This window comes from Tigriopus californicus, chromosome 12, assembly GCF_007210705.1.
Source record: "Tigriopus californicus strain San Diego chromosome 12, Tcal_SD_v2.1, whole genome shotgun sequence".
In the NCBI taxonomy this organism is placed as follows: Eukaryota; Metazoa; Arthropoda; class Copepoda; order Harpacticoida; family Harpacticidae; genus Tigriopus; species Tigriopus californicus.
This window is the reverse complement of record NC_081451.1, coordinates 8,543,593-8,551,254: the sequence shown is the minus strand read 5'-3', so window position 1 is coordinate 8,551,254 and position 7,662 is coordinate 8,543,593. Positions and strand designations below refer to the sequence as shown.

Sequence of the window (7,662 nt, the reverse complement as noted above, 5' to 3'; positions counted from 1 at the left end):
AACATATTTTGATTCAGTGTGACCGATCGATTCATGGTTTGCTCCAGTTTTTCGTTAAAAATAACACATTGTTGAGTCATATTCTTTGCTATTTGCTGATACAGATTTTTACACATCCGATTTACTGCTCAATTTACAGGACAAAACGTCCAGCTGATGGGAGAAAAAAGGTTGTGCCCAAACAATGGTTGAAGCACCTCTCAATGTTGACTTGAGTTCAATGTGGAAGCATCCATGAGCTTTATCCCAACCCAGGTTTTAGGGCCAATTGTAACGACCGCAGAGGCTTGATGTGCGTTTTGAGAGCACCTTTAAGCTCTCGAGAATGCAGGCTAAGTAGCACAATTAATAAAGTCCTTCACTCTTTTTTCTCGGGCTCCTTCATTGGTTAATGTGTTTTCATCTAGTAGTCGTACGGAAAATGTACGGTTAAGTAGATCCTTGTGGCCTGGATTAGAAAAATACTTCAATTCTGTTCCAAGCCAATGATTTACATGGGCCCCAGATCCAAACCAAACACAATTTTGTAAATGTTTGTCCCTTAAGGGCTAGTTCTAAGGGTTAAGTTCCTCTTCAGACATCGTTAACTGCAATTATAGGAACACCAAATTCAAAGTATGTATTTTTAAACAGAAAATGCGGAAAATAGCTCAAAGAATGGCGTTTGAAACGTGTAAAGTACGTTTGAGGGTGCCTGAAGGATAGCTGAAGCCATATATTACTCCTAGAACCCCATAATCTTATTTTAGAGTGTTTGGTTTGGATCCGGAACGCATATGAACACCTTGTTTTGGAAGGGAATTGCAGGTTTAAAATGCAACAGCTATGTTGTGATGAACTCACTGTCGTACTTTTCTAGATATAGAGCCCTAGTTGATCCTGTAGCTTCTTTCAAGTTCGACTTGGACAAATTTTTAAGTAGCGTTCCAGATCAACCCTACATTCAAGCACTACCTCTGTTAACTCAAGTTCGTTGGTAGACCAGGTATCGTGTAAAGTTTAAAAGGCAATAAATAGACGTATAATAACCTTTCATTCAAATGGTACTGGGGATTACATTCGCTGTGGCGATTAGAAAAGTATGTATGTATTTCAGGGGGTTTAAATGCTAATTGTTCATGATGTTCAAAAGCAGCAGCTCCCCAAGACTTCCATAAGCCATAAGGCTTGTTTTCATGGAAGTCTATATCCCAGAGGGATAGCAAGGGTTCCTAAAATGAAAAACCAAACTAAACAAAACAATAGAATTGGAAGATTCGCAACAAACTTCATGTTGAATTATAAAATGCACTCAGTGCTTATTTTCAATATGGTAGCAAAATTTATCTTGTTTGATGGTCCCAAAAGACTCGTTCAAATACATGTAGCAATTACTGAGCACATGAGCAGAGAAGAAGAAGAAGAAGCAAGAACAAGCCCATTCTCATAAGTATGCTCATAAAGTTTCAGAAAGATAATGCGCAACATCTCATTTTCGTTCATAACGTACGATAGGTTTAATATAAATACTCATGTGGAGTTCTTTTTCAATGCATAAACTGGTCGATGAGTTTATTTAGTGGTCCTTCATTGAGTTTATCTAAAGTTTCAAGTTATATGGCTTACACACATGCCCGGCGGCTATGCATCCCATTTGTTCTATTTTCCCCTCTCACTTACCACGTCAGAACTGAGTGAAAGGAAAATGTTTCAAAGTCGCTATAGCAATAATCTAAAATCCTAAAAGTAGTGACTATTGACCTCTTTAAGTAGCATCTGTCTAATTATGTCAGCTTTTTTCGGCTGAAAAGTATTTTTTAATCGTGTTAATGAGTAAAACTGTAACAGTTTATTAAGTTGCAATGCTACATACACCATTTTTCAATAAATACATGAATTGGCGCTCTGATTTAATCAATTGACAAGGAACTATCAAGCCGTAATAATATGAGTGACGTATCAGAATTGAATGTTGACGTCATCTTCCTTTGCTGCTTCAATGTCCCAATTAGGGGTGATCCAACCAGTAACTTAAAATACGTCACAAATGGTTAATTGAAAATCTAACGCAAGCTAAGGAATAGTCTTCAAGGGAATACCTTGTATACGTACATTGATGAAATTATTGCTAGCTGCTTGGCGTGAAACCCACTCACTCACACTCTTGTTGAGGTGATTACAAATTTCATGGGAAGATCGCACTATCAATAATTTTGCCACCTTTTTTAAGGTAATTTAAAAATTCATTGCATATTTGCCAATGTGTGCCTTAATTTGTGACAATGCAGGTGCTCAAAGTCAACGTAAAAAGAAATGTTTTTAGTGTAAAATATATTTTCTTCCACGTAGGAAGCGTTCTTACATAAATGCTTTGAAGACGCTACCTTCAGGTGAGTCAATCAACCCGATTTTGTGCAACGTAAGTGCTTATGAAAGAACTTCCAGAAATATGGACTGTGAACGAGCACCCCGCCAAATCGGCCTGCTCTTGGTTATAACAACTCAGAGCCACTTTTCGAATTAAAGTAATATGATATGAAACGCAGATTTCTTCAATTAAAGACGGGTCATTTTTATATTGTTTACTTGTAAAATGGTTCGTTTCAAAGTCATGTTGTCAAAAGTTTACGTAGCTGACCAACTCCACTTTTTGCAAAACTTCTGGATATTTAAAAAAAGGTAACAATTGTCTCAGTAAAGATAACGTTTTGGTTAATTCCAGTATGTCGTAGATCAAAATAGCAACATTTAGAATGTGTTGTCCTTTATCATGGCTCACTATTTTAGCATGATTTTTGGAATGGAAGTACGTACATAACCCAAGGGATCCAAGGTCTCTTGCATCGTCAAAAAAATGACAACATGAGATTGTTTTGGAGCAAGTTAATGCAGAAAATTAAAGATCACCAGTAAACCAATGAAAGCTACTCTTTGACATTACAAGACATCCACATAGGATTAATTGGACTTGATTGCGCATTGAAACAATAGCATAAGAGATTAATGTGCATACTACATACATGTAAGCAAAAAAAAAAGCTCGTGCTAAGATCATTGTTATCCACGGTGTATGCCCAAAAGGCAACGACAGTTTGAGCACGTATGGGAAGTATCTTGGCAACTCTCCATGCAAATTGGAATCCAACAACACCCTGGCAATCTGAAATCAAAATATATTTTACTAAAGCAATGGGACAAGTCGGGAATTATTTGGCTGTTGGAGGTTGGGTGGGTGGAGAATGCTTAGAAACCCAGGATGACCCAATGATCAGCTCACCAAAAACAAGCTCGGGTATTGTTTGAACATCAGTTTTAGTTTCAGGAACAAGAAGCTAGATCGACAATCTAAAAAAGCCTGGGCATTAAACAGGCTACAATGAGCGCAAAAAGATAGATCATTTAGAAATTGAGTTCCAGAAGCTTTCCAAATAGAAGGGTCTTCCCCTCAATCTGGTCAACCTGAAGAAACCGTTAGCAAATTGCTAGAAGTTATATATGCCCCTATGAAGCTTTTCATCAATATCAGGTTCTAGTGGTCTTTGAGAGTAGGCTTCAGTACGTGAGAAAAGGAGAGCAAGACATACCTAGGTGCCCGTGAAAGGCGTTTTGTTCCAACCGTAACTGCAGTTCTAAAGCATCCAAGTTTGCGCTTTGTTGAGGCAATAATTTCTTTCAAACAATTTTGTCACACAAAAAAATCCTTCAACAAATTAGCATTCAATGCCTTTGATTTTGTTTCTTTTTTTTAAGTCAAACCATGAACTTATGATTCCCAAACTAAGTCATCGCATTATATTGTATCTATCACCAAACTATAGAACGATGTTTGACAAAAGATCGATCATCATTTTTGTCGACATGTAATGGTAATTGCAGTAACTACTTACAACAAGCAAAGTACACCTGCATAAATCCAGCCAGTGGAATTGACGGATCGTTTCGTTCTGGTGTGGACAAATTGACGGCAATTGGTACAAGTCACTTGAATGGAATGTGGACCAAACATGGGTAAGGGTGGTGGCAAAAGCATGATGGGTTGAGGCTGAGGCACAGTCACAATTGTTTGAACCGGTTGCACCACCGGTTGGATTACCGGATTTACTTGTATCAGTGCCATCCCTGAATGAAAAGACGATGCGTTGGACATTGGTTTGATCACTCGACAGAAATAAGAATATCAAATTTGAAATATACGGCAAATTCACAAACATCGCCTGATTCAATTTCCTTAATAGATGCAAACACCAGGTGGCGTAACCAATTAGTGTACTTCACTTGGAGTAAGCAAACATTCTACTCGATATTCCTCTTCATCCGGAGGTTATCGAACGGGATCAATCAGGTTAAGAAAATACAACTATTAAAAATGGTTTACCGTTATCATTGATTGATGGTTGCTCTAAATGTTGTTGGTGGTGGTGCTTTTGTTATCGATGAATGATGATCAGAGTTGCATTAATGCGATATACTCAAGAGCCGGTCAACACGTGGGAAGAGAGAGAGAGACCTTGGCTCTACTTGAACGAATGCCTGACTATGAGTGGCTTTCTATTTTGATTTTGTATCCATTGCTTTGACAAACTCATGTCCCTCAATGTTTCTACTCTATTGCAGCAAAAATATTCAAGGTCAAAGAGGAAGATTTTTTGGAATAATGTGTTTGTCTGCACTTACATCGGTTTATGCTAGGAGCGTTATTTCAAACGTGAAGACCTTAGAAACAAGGGGATAGTAAGTTTCTGAAACCATGCCGACCAATCAAATGGGTAACCATAGTAAAGCCATTTTCCTCGTCACAAATCGATTTTTTTTGTTTGGGTCTGAGACGGTGTACATGGCTTGGCTTTCTAGGACAATACCACAAATCTTGCACTAAAGAGCAAAATACTGGACTCAAGTGGAAAATTATGTCAAGTATTTAAACCATCAAGGCAATGTTTGGCCTTACTAAGATCATGTTGGCTCTAAAGGAAGACATGTTCAGAACTATATACACATAATGATTATCACTGGACATAGAGTTATTGTGAAAACTACATGAGACAGATTGATCATACAATTCACCAGAGAACCATATAAATTGTCGGGCTTAAAGCCATACCTTAAACTTAAGAATCATTCAAAAAAAATTCCTTTCCTTGTCGTTACCGTGAATGTGATTACCTGCCCCTCAAGGTGAAATATTTGTTGTTCTTATTTAACTTCAAGTCCATAAAAGCACAGATTCAACAACGATTTAGCGATTACACCTCAGGCTAGACCTTGAATATGGATGGATATTTTGATCAAAAACTTGTCACAGTCTGAGTTAAATCCTCCTAAAGGATCAACACCTCCATACTCCCAACGAAATTAGCGATGGGATCAAATAAATTTTAAAATTCAAGGTTGCCAGAAACTTGAAAAATAAGAGTACCAACCGATTCCAACAGAGCGTTAAAAGATAGGATTAAGCGAAAAGGCAGCCCTGGTTTGACGGAAGACAAATCTGGCTTACTTTTTGTGGCTAACAAACGGGTTTCCTGTCAAAAGTCGAATCTACCATCGACACTCCTATTTGTAGGTTCCGAGATATATATCTATATTGTACATGTTCCGTGTTTCCCGCCTTTTTCCCCTCTTTACAAGTTATTCGAGAATGCTCATGTAAGTTAGTAAGCCGCAATAAAAGGTATCAACACGTCTGTTCTGTCCTCCCGATATATCTCTACATCAAAACTAACATTTCCGACCTTCGACCATTAACGTCACACGTCATTGAAAATGTAAATTAATAGCCCTCGTAACAACCTCCTGTGATTATTTATTTGAACCCATCAGCACAACGAATATTTGAGGGCATCAAATTGAACAATGAAGGAGCCCGAGAAAGAAGAGAGTTGGACTTCATTGTTCTAACTAGCCTGGATTCTCGAAGGCTTGAAGCTACAAGGGACCCTAAAACTCGGGTTGGGACAAAACTCAAGAATGCTCTTGAAAGCGTACAGAATCAGAGAAAGGTCTTTCGTACCTTCCCTGAATACTGTAGAGTCCCAACTTCCCCGATCTTTCCTATTAGCAGAATTGTTACAGACTTATGAACACTAATCATGTGGAAGTTTTTGGTTAAATTTAACATACATTCACAAGACATGTAAGTGGATCAATAGATACAATAGGCCCTACATTTCCTTTTTTTCAGTCAGAGTCTTGCCCCTCTTGTGCAAGGTAAAGGCCAGGAAAATTTACATATTATTATTGTTAGCTTCAATATTTTCCGCAATTTTCTTCATGCCTTTAAGCAGACTCAGCCCTGAAAGACGAGAACTTGGAAGAGAATAGTGGATCTGAAAAACTTCCCATTTTTTAGAATCTGGCAAATAGCGAATGAATCCTTCTGTGGGCCCATAATCTTATATCCTAGGTTCCTGCACCCTAGATCATGACTGGCCAAGAAATTTGCTACCAGTTGGTTGGAACACTTAAGTTCAGATGGGCTCGATCCTGTTGATAACCTCCTCCTCCTCCATATCAACGTTTTCTGACGGTTTATAAATTGCCTTTGTAGAATTGGATTTCATTTGAGTGCTCTCAATATTGTTGGACTTGACAGAAGAAATCGCCCACAATTACCATTATCAAAGTTAAATCACCTCAAGGAACTCAGCCATAACTAGCTCCTACATGAGAAATCCTCAATAGTAGAATTTGTCGCTTTGAATTTGCCCTCGACCCATATGCTAATTTTTGTGGTTGTAATATCCAACACAAATCGTTCATTGGAAGTTCAAAATTCAGATGAGCGTTTAGGAAGGAAATGAAAATGCCTTTTTATGAATATATAGCGGAGAATCAACATAAAATCGAAGCAATGCAGAAAAGTTGGATCAACGTTTAAATTTACAATGTTAAGTGACCCGAAAAAACAACAAAGTAATATTTTAAAAGTGTGTTGAGGTTTCTATCAGATCAAGAATAAACGATCTGGCAAATTGGCGATGATTTCAACATGATCAACATTCCCTGTTCAGTTAATTTGATTCATGGGTTATTTACGAGCACATTTGTTGTTTGTAAGCTCGAAAAAACAACTGACTCTTTCTGCAATTATAGGTGGTTACAAATAGCACTACTTTGAGGGTCTTCATTTCTCCCCTGAAAACTGAGCTGATTTATACTTATGACATACTTTTGACGCCAGAACACTGTTCAAAGTAAGAATATTCAATCGTCCAAGGGTTATTTTAGCATTGTTAGAATGAATGGAATAAAAGGTGAGAGCATAAAACAAAACAATAGTTTTATAAATGCAGGCATGGATTTCTAAAAGATATGGTTGACATACAACAAAGAGAAGGTGACCCTTAAGAAAAAAAGAGGTAATCTCTCTGATATCTAGACAGAGTACCTTCAACGTCATTTTGAACTCAAATGGTGAACAGAATTGGGATATTGAAGCAGGAAAGGAAGGTGACGTCACCATTTAATTTTGAGAAGACACACATACGTATTTCTAGGGCTTAATAGTTCTTTGTCTAGGGATTAAGGAGTTCCAAATCATTTATTCCTTAATTCATGTAGCATTTCAGTTTTATACGCTGTCACAGTTTTACTCATTAACATGCTTAAAGAATACAAATTAGCCATTAAAATTGGTGCGTTCGTGTTTACTTTTCATACGTAGAAATTTTCTATTTTCGCAAA

General features: G+C 37.5%; 1 long non-coding RNA gene across 3 annotated transcripts; it reads right to left on the bottom strand.

Annotated features, from left to right (window-relative positions):
• Nucleotides 1–1,014: 1,014 nt before the first annotated feature.
• On the bottom strand, nt 1,015–4,774 carry LOC131891563 (uncharacterized). Of its 3 annotated transcripts, none has more exons than XR_009374426.1 (4): nt 4,654–4,774; nt 4,355–4,584; nt 3,867–4,098; nt 1,015–3,139 (listed from the first exon to the last, which is right to left on the bottom strand). It is a non-coding gene; the product is annotated as an uncharacterized LOC131891563 (long non-coding RNA). The 3 variants fall into 3 exon arrangements; XR_009374427.1 differs by having other exon boundaries at nt 1,015–1,211; nt 3,000–3,139; nt 4,355–4,680; XR_009374425.1 differs by having other exon boundaries at nt 4,355–4,678.
• Nucleotides 4,775–7,662: the final 2,888 nt, after the last annotated feature.